Source organism: Motacilla alba, chromosome 1A (assembly GCF_015832195.1).
Source record: "Motacilla alba alba isolate MOTALB_02 chromosome 1A, Motacilla_alba_V1.0_pri, whole genome shotgun sequence".
Classification (NCBI taxonomy): domain Eukaryota; kingdom Metazoa; phylum Chordata; class Aves; order Passeriformes; family Motacillidae; genus Motacilla; species Motacilla alba.
In genome coordinates this window covers 27,774,297-27,794,003 of record NC_052031.1, presented here as the reverse complement: position 1 = coordinate 27,794,003, position 19,707 = coordinate 27,774,297, and the positions used below count along the sequence as shown (strand labels likewise).

Genomic DNA, 19,707 nt, shown 5'->3' with positions numbered 1-19,707 from the left:
GCTCCTGGAGCAGGTCCCACAGAGGTAGACAAAGATGATTAAGGGGCTAGAGCATCTCTCTTACGTGTCAAGGCTGAGGGAGCTGGGCCTGTTCAGCCTCGAGAAGGGACAACTGAGAGGGAACCTCATCGATGTCTGGAACGGCAAGTTCATGGAGCAGATTATCTTGAGTGCCATCATGTGTCATATACAGGACAACCAGGGGTTCAGGACCAGCCAACAGGGATTTAGGAAAAGCAGGTCCTGCTTGAGCAACCTGAGCTCCTTGTACGACAAGATGACCCACTTAGTGGATCAGGGAAAGGCTGTGAATGTTGTCTACTAGACTTCAGTAAATCCTTTGATACTGTTTCCCACAGCATGATCCTGGAGAAACTGGCTTCCCATGACTTGGATGGGCATACTCTTTGCTGAGTAAAAGCCTGGCTGGATGGCTGGGCTCAGAGAGTGGTGGTGAGTGGCAGTGAGCTGGCAGGCAGTCACCGGGGGTGCTCCCCAGGGCTCAGTACTGGGGCTTGTCCTGTTCAGGGTCTTTATCAATGATCTGGACTAGGGGATCAAGCGCACCCTCAGTGAGTTTGCAGGCAACACCAACCTGGGTGGGAGCGTTGATCTGCTGGAAGGAAGGAAGGAAGTGGTGGAAGGAAGTGGCGGAAGGAAGGAAGTGGCGGAAGGAAGTGGCGGAAGGAAGTGGCGGAAGGAAGTGGCGGAAGGAAGGAAGTGGCGGAAGGAAGGAAGTGGCGGAAGGAAGGAAGTGGCGGAAGGAAGGAAGTGGCGGAAGGAAGGAAGTGGCGGAAGGAAGGAAGTGGCGGAAGGAAGGAAGTGGCGGAAGGAAGGAAGTGGCGGAAGGAAGGAAGTGGCGGAAGGAAGTGGCGGAAGGAAGTGGCGGAAGGAAGTGGCGGAAGTGGCGGAAGTGGCGGAAGTGGCGGAAGTGGCGGAAGGAAGGAAGGAAGGAAGGAAGGAAGGAAGGAAGGAAGGAAGGAAGGAAGGAAGGAAGGAAGGAAGGAAGGAAGGAAGGAAGGAAGGAAGGAAGGAAGGAAGTCAGGCTCTGCAGAGGGATCTGGACAGGCTGGATCAATGGGCCAAGGCCAGTAGCATGAGGTTCAACAAGGCCAAGTGCCAGATCCCGCCCATGGGTCACAAAAACCCCAGGCAGTGCTACAGGCTAGGGGAAGAGTGGCTGGAAAGTGGCCCCGCGGAAAAGGATCTGGCAGTTTTGGCCAGCACCATTTGAACATGAGCCAGTGTGTGCCCAGGTGTCCAAGAAGGTCAATGGCACCTGGCCTGTATCAGCAATAGTGTGGCCAGCAGCACCAGGGCAGTGATTGTCCCTCTGTACTCAGCACTGGTGAAGCTGTACCTTGAATCCCGTGTTCAATTTTGGGCCCCTCACTACAAGCAAGACATTGAGGGGCTGGAGTGTATCCAGAGAAGGGCAATGAGGCTGGGGAAGGGTCTGGAGCACAGATCTCCTGAGGAGGAGCTGAGGGAGCTGGGGCTGTTTAGCCTGGAGAAAAGCAGGCTGAAGTGGGACCTCATGAAAGGAGGTTGTAACAAGGTGGAGGTTGTACCACCCAAGTATCATGAGACAGGACAAGAAGAAATTGCCTCAAGTTGTGCCAGGGGAGGTTTAGATTGGATATTAGAAAAAACTTCTTCACTGCAAGGGCAGTCAAGCACTGGAACAGATTGCCCAGAGAAGTGGATTAGTCACCATGCCTGGAGGCATTGAAAAGACATGTACACGTGGCACTTTGGGACACAGTTTAGTGGCGGACTTGACAGCACTGCATTAATGGCTGGATATGATGACCTTAGAGGTCTTCTCCAACCTAATCCACTCTGTGATACTATCATTCTGTAAAAATGAATATTTTCAGCTCAGAGCAGGGTAAGTATCTTGGATCAAAACTCTGGAAGCACAGATGACATTTTGGATGAACCAGCATTGCACCTGTTATTACTTCTCCCCGCAGTCAACTGTTATCCAGAGAGCTTTCCATTTATTACTATATTTTTCTTGTTGTTTAGAAGAAACAATGTGATTTTGGCCAGCTTTACTGACACTGACTATTAAACCACATCTGTTCAAATGGATAGACCCATGTTGTTTGTTATTTTAGTGGGAAGACTTCAAATAACAGATATAGTTTACTAGAATTCATTTTTTTAGTATTTATCCTTCCTTTTGCCAGTGTTATTCAATTAAATCTGTGACTGGCTTCATCTGGTGTAATTAAATCTTGGTTTGATTAAGATGTGTTCTATCTTTACTGCAGCTGATTCTGCTAACTTCCTGTTCTCCAGCCATTTTCTTGTATATTCATTATCAAAGGCCAAGAAAAGAGAATTTATTCAATAAAATAAATTAATGTCTATTTTTATGCATTTCACATTTATGTAAATGTGAACAATTTCTCTGCTAATATGATGTTAAAGGATTAGTATGGCTTTTAAATGAATGCATTTTTTAGTTTAATGTAACAAAAATAAAAGCCAGCAGCTTAATTCTCACAATAAATCTTACATCTCTAATAGAGTTTTAAAACATCATTAAAAAACTGAAACCTAAATGGGATGTGCTAACCTACATTTTCATGCTGTTGCTCTTTCATTTGAAATAGATTTTATACATTAAGAATATTTTCAATTTCTCATTTAAAAGTATCAGAGAAGGCAGTTAACACCACTGAAATAATGTAATTTCAGGTGCAATTCAAGCAAGCAGAATAGAGCAAAGCAAGTAACTAGAGCCTGAGTATGCCTTTTCATAAAATCATTAATTTAAACCTTAAGGGTAAAAAAAGCTCATTTATTCATCAAGAAGTTAATCCAGTTTGTTCTCTAGCTAGGAACATTTTTTTGCCTTTTTTTTTGTGTGTCTATGCTATTCATTAATGAAACAAAAAAAAATTCACCCAGGACTTCAGATCTATTATGTAAGTAAACATTACACTTTGATGTAAAAATTTACATTGTTCACAGAATCATTTGAATTTCCCATTCATATTACCACTGAGGAGATAAAGGGAATTTCTTTCATATTGCCATGTTCACTACTATTTTCTTGTACTTTTTAAAACTAATTTATCCTTTACATCAAAATCTCAAATGCAAACAGCACAAATTGCCAGAATAGTATTTTTTTCTGTGTAAATTAAGCCCATCACAATTCTGCACAGTCACACCAGTGGATGACAAAAAGCTTTTTTCCATTAAAGTACTCTCTCTCACATGCATGATATGATATCCTTCCATGAAATACTAAATATTGAATTACAGAATGATTCTTCAAGGTGAAAGAAAAAGAACATTGCAAGAGGAAAACACAATACAAAATCTGAAAATAACAACAAAAAATTCTTGAAATTCTGTCATTTTTACTGCAAAAGCACTTCACTACACAACTTGTAAACCAGACTGTAAATTGGTACTAGTAGACTGATAAACATATTTTTTATCCACAATAGAGAATGAGTACATTTAATGATTCAAAAATAAAAAGAGCTTATTTACATATATACATATATAATATTTGTATTACACAACAAGCCTTCCAAAGCTGGTTAATACCTGCTTGTTATGACAGTATGTCTAGGCAGAGAAATGAGGTAGCACTGAAATGAACTGAACTCCTATTTCATGAAAAGGCACTGGTTTATAATTATGTATACATCTTCTTTCCAAACTACCATTTTTTCCTAAGCCAGGTTATTTGCTCAATTTCTAGGCAAACACAAAAAATGAAAATCTAATTTATCTCCAACTATCCAGGTACACTAAGAGCAATTTCTCACAGCACAACTATTAAAAATTATTTCATTCAATTTTGCCAGCTCCAATCTTTTTTGCAGTTGCAGCATCTAATGTGCCTTTTCCATGCAAAGGCAGAATCAAATATGAACATCTCAGAAAGAAAAACTCAAGAAACTATAACAGTGAAGGCATCTTAAAAGTGAAAATAAACCACTTCTCATTAACTTTGATTACTTCAAATACTTTGCTACACTTTATAGTTTTTATAAATTACCTTACTCTTTGAGGCAATTTTCAGTCAATCCAGTCATAGTTAGAGTAACAGTGTATCAAGGCAGCTTGTCAGTTAGACCCTTCTCCTTCACACATCTTGAAATATTGATCCTTCAAAGAAAATACAAAGGACTGTTCACTCAACTCTCAAGCAACACCAGCAGGTAATACAGCCATATTAACATAACACTGTTTTGGATTTCAGCACATGAAGAATGAAAAATTGCTATAAATCAACATTAAAGGCCAAAATTATTTTCTCAGACATGCTAATTTGAATTGAGAGAGAAGCTGTTGTCTCAGGATTTCTAATTTTACATTAAATTGCCTTACTGCTTATACACCAGAGAAACTGTAATATAACTAAAACCAGAAAGTACTCTTTAATCTTTAATATATAATTAAATTTTGGTGGTTTTTCAATTTATCCAGAGATATAGTAGCACTAAAAACTGTGCTTTGTTGTATTCATTTTAATCAAATGTTATTTTAATTGGGTCTGTAAGGACATGTAGAAACTACTGCACCATAGGGAAGAAAGTAATTTTTGATCTTCTATTCTTACATCTCTGAAACCAGCCTGGTTTGCAGTCTCACCTTTAACTTCCCTTCAGGCAGTATTCCCTAGGGTTCCACAGCTTCAATTCCAAATTCAGATTTGCTCAGAAGAACAATGTATCTCAAAGCACTACTTCTGGAAATCAAAACATATGGAAATGGGGATGTCTTACCAAATTTTCCATATGATCTATGGGAAGAAGTTGAAACCTAAGATAGGGCTCCTGGGAAATGCTGCACAGACCACATGGACATAGCACAAACAAGGAGGCAGCTCTACCCACCAGGTTCCTGATGTTCACGAAGGTGCCACCATATGAGCACACTACAGAACTGGAGGCCCTCCTTCCAAAAAGGAGCAAGAAATCAACACAAGAGCTTCCTAAGACAAGCAATTGTGAATGGACTGCATCCCTCCTTCCCTAACCCTGATTTCTCCTAAGCACCATTCCTCCTAGAAGGCAGAAAGGGGCTGTCTGTCCTTCCCTCACAAAACCTGTAAGCTAGCCAGCACCACCAGAAAAGCTATTCTCCCCACTGCTGAGTGCAGCCATCTGTGATGAGAAAGGATGATGGGAAACAAAGCCCATCATGGGAAAAAGCCTCAATCAGGTCTTGAATAAGAACAGTCTACCTCATACTGAAGAAGAGGGTTTGAGACATGGCTTTTCTTACAGTCAGAATAATAAAATAATAAATCAATAATACACTCCCACAGAAGTCAGTTACAAAAGCTAAGACTGGCTGGCAAATCCAGGCTGCAAAATTAGGGCAGCCCCTCTCCTAGTCCTCCTTCTTTCCTTACAGGAACTGGACTCAAGCTGTTACACTGTAATCATTTGATAAAGTAGTTCACCAGTTTCTGGCCTAAACAACAAGCTAAATTCATAACTATATTCTACAGCTCAGTTAGGTTCAAAATTTCCAGGCAACATTCAACTTGAAATCAAAAGCTTCACTTCCTGTCAGAGTAAAATTTAAGGCAGCAAATCAACTTTCATCTCTAAATGCATGTAAACAATGTTTCTCATTCAAGACATATAAAAAAGTTCAAAGGGTGGGAGTGTGGGGAATGTGTTGAGGTTTCCTACATTTGTGGGTTTGGTTGGGGTTTTCTTTGTTTTGTTGGGGTTTTGCACTGAGTTTCAGACAGAAATGGATCAAATGTATGAAAGGGGTTATATCACATTGGCTGCCTGTGCAGCAGTCACTAGAGAGCAATAAGCAAAGAAACCACTGCAAGATTCCTCTTTCCAGAGGAAAAAAGTAGAAAACAGGCATCAACATATTTAGGGATTTTCAGAGGACATATGAATAGTTTTTCTATAAACCTGAACAGCAGAAAAAGGAAAAAAAAATTGTCTCCTTTAAGAGTCATATCTTAAAAGAGTTTTGGTTTTCTTACATATGAAATGCAAGTGGAACACAAAGGCAACCAGGCTTTTTTTACCCCATATCATTGTTTTAAAAATGTGTACAAGTTTTCACAGTGCATCACAGACATCTCTGCATTCATACTCATGTCGCATTTTTTCACTTCACAACACATTCTGTAACAGGAGCTGGTTTCTTTAAAAATGAGTCACTTGGAAGCATTGTCCATGAAATCATGGAGAAGGTAAAGATGAAATAAGATTTTGTCTCACTCTTCTTTAATCTTGATAGTGAGTTCCCAGCATAAGGCTGGGTCCAACAGATTAAATGGATTTTCACATATAATGCTTGCTGCTGGGTAGTTGCCAGGTAAGATAATAAATTTCTGCTTAATTAAACCACATTCCTTTTTTTTTCCACAGCAGCTGATAATCTTGGCTATTTTCAATACTGCAAGATGTATTCACATCAGTATATGCTGGGAAAAGTATGATACACCTTTTGTTTAATGTCAAAAACCAGTATTTCCAGACATAAAATCAAGATTGGCAGGACCAAGACTCTCTGAACTTCACACGTAAGCTTTCTCACATATTTAATCAGAGAAAGTTTACCCTAAGTCATTATGCTGGTTTGGCAGAGATATTGAATGTCATGGGGAAAACAAAAAGAGGAAGGAAAGACTCAAGTATTCAAAATGGACAAAAGTGTAGTTAAACTATTGTTTTAACAAAATGAACTACTTCAGTGTATTTGAGTCAAGACACCTGCACCAAAAAGCCCTCTAGTTCAAAAATATGAGTTCAGAAAATAAATAAAATTAAACCTGAACAAACTTGACTGCTGGGTCTATAAATGAATTCATCTATACAACTGGTTTTGCTACTATAAAAGCATTAAGGGCCAGGTTAGAAAAGTAGTTTCCCTTTTATTTGCTAGCAATCACTGTAATCTCTTCATCATTGAAGTACTTTATCAGAAGGTACTTTTCAGTACTTAAATCTTTCATATACCCTAAACAACTCCCAGTATGAAAAAAAGGAGGTTCACAGAGACTTGAACAATTACTTTTCTTCTTTGAGTGGCTGGGTGGAGTTACAGAATTATGTAGGGAACTTACTTCCACAGATTAAAATAGAACCTTTGTGTGTGTGTGAAGGAGTGGAATTAGGGCCATCCATTCACTGGCTATACTCCCTTCTTTTTGCAAGAACAGACTTTAGCGTTCTCTCCAGCATTTCCTTTCACTTAAATGAAAAATTTTGTACTTTATTTAAGGGTGGATTTTCCCACTAGACTTGCTCTGATCTAAAGAGAAGTAGCTGTCAAGAAGATATGAGCAAGTCCTGAGCTCCTGCCCTCTTGCAAGCTCCTGCCCTCTCCCCTCACATTTAAGAATTGTAGCATCCCAAGAGAGCTACATCAGTTCATTGATCCAAGAGACAGCAAACCTCTGCAAGAAAAGATTAGGTTTTGACACGACAGAGGTTTCCTCAAAGGAACTATCTCTTTGGGATAACAGCCTGAAATTCAACAAGGTAAAGCAACATGTGAAACTGTATCCCCAGCCTAAGTCATCATGGATGTGAGGTGAATGTAATACTGAAGTATTCCCACCGCTCATCACTGACTCTGTTCCTTCCTACTTAAGCATTGGCAAGGAATACTCTGCAAAGCCAAGGACAATTCCTTCTGAAGTAGAGTCAAACATCTGAAAATAGATATGTAGTATTAATAAAAAAATCAAATAAAGATCCCAGTATCTCTGACTTAATCCATTTGACTCAATGAACAGTGAGTCAGTAACATCCAGTGAGTCAGTAATATCCACTGATTTTTCAAATCCCTACCAAGTACATAAAAGTTAAAATATGTTCCTCAAAGACAGCCTCTCAAATAGGCTTTCTTTTCACCTACTTTGCTATGGCAAGAACTTCTCAGAATTGCAGACTTACTGCTTTTCCCAAGGGATTTTGTCAGTCTTCAAATTTTATTTATGCTTGGCTTTTTCATTCAGACTAATCAGCCATCCAGTATTTTGAACAGCTGATTATTCTGAATAACTTTCATTCAGACATTCTTTTCTATGACCTTCAGCAAGGACACAGTTTCTCCATGTGTCTGGGATTCCCAGCCATATTTTCTTTTTAAACTGCTTTTCACTATAGAATCCTATTTCCTTCTAAATTGTAAAACTTTCAGGTTTAAATACATTCAACTGCTGGATGCCACAAACAATCCTACAGTACTCCTAACATGAAAAATCCTGCACTAAAATTTCTACCTCATAGAAAACTGACTTCAGTTGTAACAATTTGGCTAAAAAGAGCACTAACTTGGACTGAGTTCTGCTTTATTTATATCACTTCACATGCACGGAATTGTACGATCCTCAGCAGAATTTCTTCTAAAGCACACAGGGAAGAAGAGAACAGAATTGGATCTCCTGCCTTCACATACTGCCTGTGACATCTCTGTATCACAAGAGCAGAGCAGCCCATAAAGTCCATACTGATTTTTCTCTCACCATGTCTCAGACACTTTTCATAAGATGACAGACGTATTCATAAATTTCACTGTACATTTTTATTAAAAAACACTGGCATTTTATTTTCCATGTCTTTATAATTCAAAGCATATCTTTGTATTTCTTTTTAATGAGCTGCAGCATTGCTCCTAGTGTAGGCTGTTAGATATGTGAATTTTTAATTCTGAAGAGAAGCAATATATTCTGCAGTCTCTGTAAGTCATGTAAAAAGGAATGTCAAGCCTTTATTGGATTTCCCTGACTGAGTTTTATATCCACCAACCTTTTAAATTGTACTTGAATAAATTAGTCTATTGGGTTTATCGGGAATAAAATAATTCAAGAAAGTGTAGGCAACTACCATACACCAATGGTAGTTGCCTACAAATGTATGCAGTTTCCTACAAAATAATTCTAGTATAGCATCAGCCTTCACATATATTTAACAGAATGTATTTTATACATAGCATAAATTTTGTATCTGAAGGCTTTTATTTCTAAAGATAGGAAAATTATAACTAAGATACTCGATCATATCTGAGAAGCTGTGGCAGCCAAGTTCCCGCTGAGTGGAAATGAGGAGATCTAACCCTCATCTTCACAAAAGGAAACAAAGGCAAACCCAGGGAACCACAGGCCGGTCAGTCTCACCTCAGTGCTTGGCAAGATCATGGAGAGCAGAATCTTCAGGGAAGAATACCGAGACACATGGATGGTAAGGAGGTGATTGGTGACAGTCAACATGGTTTCACTAAGAGAAAACTGTGCCTGACAAACAAGAGGATGACAGCATCAACGGATAAGGGAAGAGCAACTGATACCAGCTCCCTGGATTTGTGTGAAGCATTTGACACTGTCCTGCAAGACATCCTTGTCCCTAAACTGGAGACAAATGAATGTGATGTATAGACTCTCAGTGGATAAGGAATTGGCTGGATGGCCACATTGAGAGAGTTGTGGTCAATGACTCGATATCCAAGTGGAGACCAGTGACAAGTGGTGTACCTCAGGGGTCAGTGCTGGGACCAGGACTGTGTCACATCTTTCTCAGTGACATGGACATTGCCACCGAGGGCACCCCAGCAGGTTTGCTGCTGACACCAAGCTGCGTGGTGTAGTCAACATGCTGGACGGAAGGGCTGACACCCAGAGGGACCTGCACAGGATTGAGGGGTGGGGTGGGTCTGTGCCAACCTCATGAAGTTCCTTCCTTAAGGCCAAGTGCAAGGTCCTGGGACAGGGCAACCCCAAGCACAAGTACAGGCAGGGCAGAGAACGGACTGAGAGCAGGCCTGAAGAGAAGGTCTTGGGTGTGTTGAGAAGCTCAACGTGACCTGGCCATGGGCACTCGCAGCCCAGAAAGCCAAACGTGTCCTGGGCTGCATGAAAGCAGCGTGGGCAGCAGGGCAAGGGAAGTGATTCCCCCTTATTACTCTGCCCTCATGAGACCCCACCTAGAGTGCTACATCCAGGTCTGGTGTCTCCAGCAAAAAAAAGATGTGTCTCTGTTGAAACAAGTCCAGAGGATGGTAACTAAGATGATCAGAGGGCTGGAGTGCCTCTCCTACAAATACAGGCTGAGAGAATTGGGATTGTTCAACCTGAAGAAGAGAAGACACCAGGAAGACTTACAAGTTCCCACAAAGAGGCCTAAAAGAAAGCTTGAGAAGGACTCTGTAAGGGCAAATTTGCCAGGACAAGAGGGAGTGACTTTGAACTGGAAGAAGGTAGGTTTATATTGGATATCAGGAAGCTATTCTTTACTGTGAAGATGGTGAAGCACTGGAACAGGTTGCCCAGAGAAAGTGTGGATGTCCCATACTGAAGTGTTCAGGGAGAGGCTGGATGGGGCTTTGAGCAACCTGGTCTAGTGTAAAGTGTCCCTGCACATGGACCTTTCCAACCCAAACCATTCTATTTTTCTATAAAAGTTATGGTGTAAGTGATAAAGTTACTAATATAATATACTTTAAAATTAATAATATATATGTGTATATATATATATATATATATATATATATATATATATATATATATACACTTACGCACAGATACACATATGAAACTAATATTTAGGCCGTCCTGTCACAAATTAGAGCTATATTTCTCAACATAATGAGAATTTGTTGCTCTGATGAGTACACTTCTTTAAAAAAACACCCTGGTTGCAATTTCTGTGCTCACTGAATCTTAAATACTTCTGGCACAACAGAGCTTTTCCATTTGCACACTAGTGTGCAAACCATATCATTGTTACCCAATAGCCAAATCAGCCATTAAAAAGGAATATGAAAAATTTTCTTTAAGGTATTTACGGAAAAGGGGTGCAAAGAAAGACAGAACATTGACAGAAAATTTGTTGCATTAATATAATATTCTGGAATGTGACAAAGAGGGAGAATTATCCCGACGTTCTTCATTAGAACTCATTGAGCTAATATCAGAATTTAAAGTCTATTTTTTGTCAAATAATCAGCTAAACTGTGTGCTGTGCTAAAGAAAAGCTCATAGGAGAATAAAGATTTGCAGAAGGTTCTGGCTACTAATTTAATTTCAACTCTTGGTACCCTTTTAGAAAGAAAAAAAGAAAAAAAAGGAACGTTCAAAACACTGTCAATACAGCAAAAGAAGACAAATACTGCTTTTGACATGAATGCTGGCCAAGAGGCATCCCACTGTGTGGGTTATTCCAAAAAGGAGATTTGAAAAACACATTTAATTTCTCTATGAGAGTCCAATGTGACATTCTTTCAAAAATTAATCCAGTGCTCTTTTTGTGCACAAAGCTTCGTGGTCTTTTCAGGCGGGACCCTGGCGGAGCAGCTCACTGCCTCTACTTTGCCCAGGCCACTGACACTTTTCAGGTTCTGTTTAAGCTTCTCCCTCTCTTTCAGCCTTGTCAGTGAGAACACACATGCCAGCTGTCATCTTTTCAAATCTGTAGGAATCTTTTATTTGTTTGGAGGTTTCTCTGTAGAGAAATGGACAAATGTTTCTGAGTGGAAAAAGCATTTAGCTCAGTTTAGCTCTCTGAAGACAAATGGCAGTAGCTAAGTCAGTCTATCAGAATCAGGAAGCTCTATCTCATAACAATAAATAACCATTTATTTTGTTCTCTAAAGGTAGACAGGTACTTTAGACATGAAAGAAGAACTGCATGCATTATTAACAATAATAGAAGGATGTCAATGGACATAAGTACTTTTGCAGGAAGTTTTCTATTAAGCTAGTTGCAGGTTTAAAAGTGCTGCACTCAGAAATTCAAAATTAATTTACACATGATCTTACTGACTACAGAATGCAATGAAAAGCACATTAACCTTCCTTGATGAAAGAAAGCACATTTTTTGTATGGAGGTCCTGGCAGTGACAGTAGGTAGAACCTTTCCTTTTGCCACTTGACAGAGTGCACTGCAGTAGGTAGACACAAAAGAGATTTTCCACTGTTCCCAGAGAGTCTGCCCATCCTTTTTTTTACACTATCATGATTTGCTTTAAAGGAATTACAAAACAAAGCATTTCATGAGTAATTAATGGATTCAATTTTTTTTTATTATTTTGCCAGGCAGAATATTCAATTTCTTCTGTTATCTTGCCACTAGATTAGGTCAGTATTTTCCTCACAAAACTTGAGTATAAATTTTAACATGAGAAGGATATATCATCTTTCAAAACAAGTTTTTCCTTTTTAATTCGTGTCTGCTTTTGTGGCATTTCAAAAACTAATGAATATACAGACAGATGACTAGATGACAGATTTCAAAGAACTGTTTTTGCTTTCTGTGGCTAAACATTCGATGGTTTTCTTGCAGAAATGTGCTTCCTGAATAACACTTCATAGATATTCAACAGAAATAAAAGGAATTTATACTCAAAAGCTGTAAAAGCCAAAACCACATGAACTGTAATTATTTTAAAATCTAAGTGGCCATCAACTTTTGTATATCCCAGTCTTTATTGTTTTGTTCTAGAACTGTACACTGTCATTATCTATTCTTTCAGCAGTATTAAAAGGCTTTACAAACTGCTGATACTCAGTCATTTACCCTCTGGTGAAGCCAGAGAGCTTTAAAACATTATCAGACCACATCACATATCAAAAGACACTTAGCTTCTGCAAAAGAGGGTTCCTGATGCCAGACAGATTACATTATTGAGCTGTTACAGTACTCAGATCTGCTAATTTTTAGAAGGCCCACGAGAGTTCATGAATCCCAAAACAAAACCAAAAGCCTCTGTGGGATACATGAGATTATGTTTTCTTCAGCATGCATTATTTAACAATGTTTCTGCTTTGGATTCCACAAATCCCATATAGATTAACCATTTAATAAAGCCTGAAAATGTAGATGCTCCACAGATGCTTTTGCAATGTAACAGTTTTTCTATTTCACAAAAGACTTACAAGGGTTGCTAAAAAAGGCCTAACTGGAGAATTTTCATATCACAAATATTAGACCTCCCCTTTTGCAACAGAGGGAATGCAATCTCTGGTGTTTAATTAGAAGTCTGAAATCACCTACTGCTTTGTACTACTCTAATACTGATCCCAAGTGAATGCCAAGTGATACTGCAAGCACTTTTCCCCTCTGATGACAGTACCCACACAGCTACATTATAGGGTAAATGAAATTTACCTCAGTTCTCTTGAAGAACTTCTTCCTGCCTCTGTCTAACAAGTTGAGGGTCAGAACTTTCAGTTTTCTATCCTCAGATGTACACATAAGAGAGTTAAATAGGAAAAGCAAAACCCATGCAAAGCACAAAAAGGAATTACTTCACTGCTCTGCAACGTTCAGTCATCCCCAGGAAGGCCCCATCACATGTAATGGTTACTGGGGAAAACAAACACCATCATTTCAAATATTTCCCCCCTTCCTGCTCCTTCCCCCCCTCTACATATACTGAGAATGATGTCATATGGAATCTCCATTTGGTCATTGGGGTCACCTGTCCTGGCTGTGTCTCTCCCCAAACTCCCATGCAGTTCCAACTTCCTGGCAGAACAAGAAGCAGAAAAGGCCTTGGGTCTGTGTAAGCCCTGCTCAACAGTAACAAACACATCTCTATATTACCATCACTGCATTCAGCACAAACCCCAAAAGACAGCCCCATTTCATCTCTGTGAAAATAATGAACACTCTCCAAGCCACATCAGAGCACAATGTGTCACAGAAAGCTTCTCATATCCTGTCATGGCCACCCTCCTTTCAAATTAATTACGCTGAGAAAAGCATAGTCATCTTTGTATGATCTACCTACTTGTGTAGACTAGTACAGATGACAAGAGCTTAAAAAAATCAACTAGAGAAGTAAATTAAATATTCTGAACCTAATTCTATCAGTTTTCATATATCACCAGGAATGCAACCTCACCACAGACACCCAAAGGTAACCAACTATATCCTAACTTAGTAATGTCAATAGGAATTCTGGTCCTAAGTTCAATGAGACATGAATGCATCCAAAACAAATAAGGTTATCACCTGGATGAGTACAAGTAACAAAGAAGCTACATAACCTGGTACAAAATGGGTTCCTCCTGGAGACAAAATGGAAGGTGTCCTGAACCAATGTGATTTAAATTTAGGAGTGGAGTACAGGTCAAGTAATCAGCTTTCCTGAGACCTGTGAGAAGAAAGCAGGGTGCAACAGAATGCCTGAGATCAAAGGTGCTGTGCCAACCATATCTCACAGGCTTCACTGAGAAGCCACTGTCAGACACAACACGTCCCAGGCAGTCATTGTACCAAGCAGACAAGAATGGTAACTGCTCACACAACAGAGATAACTGCTGACATCTGTCAAGGTACAGTGCACACACAACATACTGCCCTACAGCCTGTTTGGGCCCTAAGCCTGTGCCCTTCTAACCTTTCTGTCACAGGCTCACTTCTTGAAGCTCTCCTGAAGGCCAGACCTAGAGTGGAGCCCTCCACTGAACAACGGGTGTAGGAGAAGAGCTGAACCTTTCCAAGGGAAGATATGCAACTGCAGCTGCTAGAACTATCATGGGTGTGGGAACATTTCCTGCTACAATCTCCAACTCAGTGTTCATGTATTTGTTTATTTGTACTTTTCCAGAGAAGAAAACCTTGTTCTTGACTGGTTAGGTCATTCAATGCTTGACCCTAAGGAACTCGGAGATATCTGATAACTTGACAACAAACAAGCTGAAAAGATGAAATACTATATACATGAGACACAAGACCCTACTTGAACACCTTGGACCAAACCCAGAAACAGCAGACATGGGTTTTCAAGCACTGAACACCATAAGAAGAGTAATTCACATTGCTGGTTTGGGCACCCATGTCCCCTATCATACTGAACACAAAGACACATTTTTGCATAGTATTCAAACAGCTTGATATCTCAGTGAGGAAATACCCACCTAGACAACAGATGCTAATGGAAGTTTTTAAATTCTTTCTTCTGAGTTTAAAATACTATTATATCAGCATAGAACCAGAAAAGAGAACTGCAAACCTTTTGTGCAGTGATGAGAACATACAAGGATTTTGAATATGACAAAAGGATGCAGCAACACTTTGCACATTAGTGTGGTAGAATCACACCAATAATCATAGAATATGCTGAGTTGGAAGGCACCCATTAGGATCATCAAGCCCAACTCCTGGCCTTCCGCAGGACAGTCTCAAGAATCCCACAATGTGCCTGGAAGTGTTTTTTAAATGCTTCTTGAACTCTGACAGGCTGGTGCTGTGACCACCTCCATAGGGAGCCTGTCCCATATAGCTCATATAGCTACAGAGTAGGGGGGAACCTGTAGAGTAAGCCTTTAGCATTCCATCTTTAAGCTAGCAAAAGGCCCTAATCATGAGACTCTCAGGAGTCTAATGAGACTTCTCAGGAGTTCCTATCCATAAGCTGGGACTCTGCACTCAAGAAAAACCTAATTGCTTGTATGAAGTACAGCAAAGAAGTATTAGTAATAAGGAGTATGCTGTGTGCCAAACTCCAGGTATCATCTTGTGTAGGGCTGCCCTCTAATAGGAACCTCTGATAGGTCAGTTTCTGTTTTGTGGAAGATGTTCCTGGTCCTTATGAGTGCTCTGTCCCACTTGCTAAAGGCCAGACTGTGTTACAAGGTGCTCATGAGAAGAACAAAACTAAGAATTCTTCTTGGACCTTTAAGTGAACCAGTTGCATCAATGAAAATTAACTTGCATCAATGACAAATCCTCCTACAATTTAATACAGGCTATCTGCACAATTTTTGGAACAGCAGGATGAAGAATCAACTCTCAAAATCATCTTCAAATCTCACTTCTTTGATATCAGCAAATAAGCATCAAACACCTTGGAAGAACTACTTTGGTTTTAAAAAGTTCAGTTTCCTTATAGTTTAGGCATAAGCTATTCATCACTTTCCTGCATCGATTCCAAAAAGGAGTCAAAAAGTGCTCCATCAGCTTTTCCCGACTTGTGTTAATTTTCAACTGCCTAAACTAAGGATACTTCTGTAGTGAGCAAATTGGTTTTACAAAACATTCAGATTAAAAGCTTATTTATAAACTAAGTTAAAAGCTGATAGCAGCATTCATGTGAAAATGTTGAGAATCCCAATTGTATTTTACACCAGGTAGTGTTTTGTGGGAACTGTGTAAGGAAAGAAATAAGATTCAAATGTTAATGTAGAGAACTAACTCTTTTATCGTTCTCATTAAATCCCACAACCACTTTAATATCTTCAGGCTGCATGAATATTTTGTGTCTTTCCAGCGTTTTATATCAACTAATATAATTCATGAATATATCACCTTTTCACATTCCTGAACCACCTCATTGTTCTGGAAAGGATCCCAGAGGCCCAAAACCCACAAACTACTGTCTACTCTTACTACCTGAATCAATGAGACATGGAGAAGTACCGTGAAAAAAAAAAGTTAAAATAAATGGTAGGAAACTTAATCCACGTAATTTGCATAAATTGAAGCTGTCAGATTCTTCAGGGCTCTGCAACCAGTCCAAGGCAACTAATGCTGTTTGGATGAATGGTTGCTTTATGCTGCTCCACACCGTCATTCAAGATATGGTTCTACTTCATAACTTTTACAACTACTTGAATGACATTAATGGGTGGAAGCATATCATCCTTCTACAGTCTGCTGTTCTACATGTGAAGGATTCAATGCCTTCCAAACCTGTGTGGCCTGAGAGCTGCTGGAGAAATCTGTCTGAACACACTTAAGCAAGTAGAAAGACCTGGCAGTTAGTGGTAGGTTATTTAATATATACCTACAGGGCTTAAATCTTCTTGCAACATTTTTCTCTTTTCTTTGGCTGGAAAACATCCACTCCTGCCAGCGAAAGATCCATTTTCCTTTGAAGTACTTCCTGGGAATTTAATTGCCCAGTAAATTGCCAACAAAACTTGCAAGGCGTAGATCAGCTCTGAGAGACTTCTGGGGAAACAGCCTGAAATTCATCTTTCCACAGGCAGTGAGGAGGGCAGAGTTGCCCTTCAACCATAAAAAATCAATATCTGACTGGATGGAATTTACTGAGCTAAATACAGCCATACACAGGAAGTAGAAGCTCTCACCATTCTCAGTGAAATCTGAAATACCACTGGAACAATACTTTTGAGAACTGGGATACTCAAGATAATTAGTGTCTGGCTACATTGGCAATACAACTAAAATGTTTCCTGTTTGAAGATGCATCATCTTAGAAATTTAAACTTCTTACTCAGCCCCCTCATACAGTTCCTCCATTCTTGGCAGGTCCTTCAAATTGGCTATGTACCATACATTTCAGGTCAGCAAGGCTCTAATGATGACACAACGTAACAAATACAGTGAAGAGGAACATGAAGTTATCAAATTATTTTTTTTAGCAACTGAAGCAATTTTAGAGTCTCACATTCAACCCTTCTCAAAATCAATAACTGTCAACAGTGAAACAAAAAGACTCTCACAAGACAGAAAACATGGAGGTTAAACCAGAATCATTTATTTTAAAAGAAAATGCCAAATAACTTCAGCAAAAATCCTAGAAGTGCTGACTTAATTTCACAATACTGTAAGTTATATAACTCATGCAGTTCTGGAAATTCTGTTATCTGTCAGGAAAATGTAAACTGAGGTACCACTGAGATGCAATCATGTCTAGCATAGAATGAATTATATATGAATTATATAATATTAGGGTTTGTTGTTTGGAAACAAGTTCTCTACAAAAAAAAAGTTTATGCTAGGCTACAGGCTGTTAATCACTCATAACACATTTTATTATTAATATTTTAGTGAATATTCTTTACATTTTTAGTTCAGAAACATCAAGACTCGTAGACACGAGATACTCAGGCCTGCTAATGGTGCTGGAATACATCACCATGAAGGGTTAACTTTAATGGCATTATTTCAGTTTTAATTAGAAATAAGCCTTAAGAATCACAGTGAAGCTAAATTGTTATAAGCTTGGTCTGACCTGCTTGCAGAAGCACATGTGATGCATATTTAGAGTGCACCAACAGTGCTCCCTCTGTTCACAAAAAACAGCCAGAGATACTAGAGGTGCTTCTCCTCTGTCCCTGCTGAGCTTCTGAATTGCAAATAGGCCAAATTCCTCTACTGAAGAAGCCAAGAGCCTCATGGAATACTGTCCTGAGGTCAGGCACCAGCCTCATCCTCCTCTGAAGACAATAGGGGTCACTGAGGAATTAATTCTGGGTGATGTACACACGCTGTCCTGTTGGGAGCAGTGAGGGGCATAAAGAATAAATGCAGCTTCTACCTGGCTACTCTGAACAATTCTGCAAGTTTCAGAAGGTTGTTTCAGTTTTATCTGAAGAAACTGAGGCTCTGAAATCATAAGCAATTCCGAGCCCTGGGAAGGGACTGGTATTTTTTCCCTAGAGATTGATCAACAAAACATAATTCAGAATTTGAAGACTGCAGCAACATCATGATTAAAGCCCATTCAGTGGAGCTATTATTATTATTTTCAGCAGTAAATCACTTTCTATCCATTCTGTGCCTTTCCCTGGTACTACTATATGGTTCTGATACAGGAGAACTAACTGACATAGAAATTTATTGGGAAATTAAGAGAAGGGAGAAATTAGTTACAACACACTACTTGCCTTATTCATTCTATATAAAGCACAGATCTAGATATGCTAGCATATTACATTTTTAGAAATAAATCCACATATTCCAGATACCTCTGCATGTACTACCAATCTGTAACACTGATAACATGAACATCTTGTTGCAGAGATGAACATGTAGCTAAATCAATAACACACAAATGACTTTGCTGTCTTAACGTTTTTTAGAATATTAGTTCCCTGATAGAAATGGTGCAAAATTAAAATGAAGAGCTACATTGTATCAGTCACTTAAATATTCACATACCTTTAGACATAATACAGTCCTGCTGCAAAACACTAAAAGAATATTCAGATAATTAAAGGGTCATTTAGACTCTGCAAAACAACATCAGCCTTCAAAGGCTGAAACCCTCCAGATATTAAAATGCACAACATTTTCTGCCTTCATTACATCCATTACATTTTTGATGCATAAATCTATCCAGATTATCCCATAATATTATGTATACCGATCATATTTTCTAACTCTTCTATAAATTTATGACAAAAACAACAAACTGCATCTTTTCTTCCTTTATTATAGACAGTAATAAAAAATAGTGATTTAAAACCCAACAGTGATTTAAAAAACAATTTATCCTTCTCTATGTTGAACTGTTACCCTTTGTCCTTTATGTTTTGCTGTAATCCCTTCCAGTGGTCTTTTCCTAAATGATTTTGTAATCTCATTTTTTGTGTCGTACAGTATCTGTGTCTAAATTGTGTCAGATTTATACACTTTACTGTTTCAATACCTCTCCTCTATTTTCCCTCCATGCTTCTTTATAAAACAAAGATACACCCAAGCTATTGAAGCATTACCTAGGCAATTACTAGATGTAATCTAGGAGTTGTCCTGTAATTAAAGCAGAATCAGCTACAGAGAATACTGTCAACTTGGGAAACTTGCAACTTGCTTTTGGTTCTCTTTCTAACTAGTGATGCACTCAGAAAATGTTTGATTGTGTATTTCAAAGCGTGTAACAGACTTCATAACATTTAAAATGCTTTTAATTGCTGCTGTTAGTGATCCAGAAAGTTTCAAATGAATAAAACTTCGTTTAATGTTTCTTTTATTTTCTTTACCATCCCTCCCCTT

At 39.0% G+C, this 19,707-nt stretch overlaps 1 protein-coding gene across 43 annotated transcripts in view; it reads right to left on the bottom strand.

The window, feature by feature from the left end:
• The window catches only part of NRCAM (neuronal cell adhesion molecule), a 144,211-nt gene that overhangs the window by 74,720 nt on the left and 49,784 nt on the right, over positions 1-19,707 (bottom strand). For 40 of the 43 annotated variants that reach the window (XM_038154732.1, XM_038154744.1, XM_038154741.1 and 37 more), the window contains one exon: positions 4,031-4,140. The exons of 2 other annotated variants lie outside the window; for them this stretch is intronic. The gene's annotated coding sequence lies outside the window, so the exon portion shown is untranslated. The remainder of the gene's footprint in view (positions 1-4,030; positions 4,141-19,707) is intronic. One more of the 43 variants, XM_038154736.1, reaches the window with a different exon arrangement.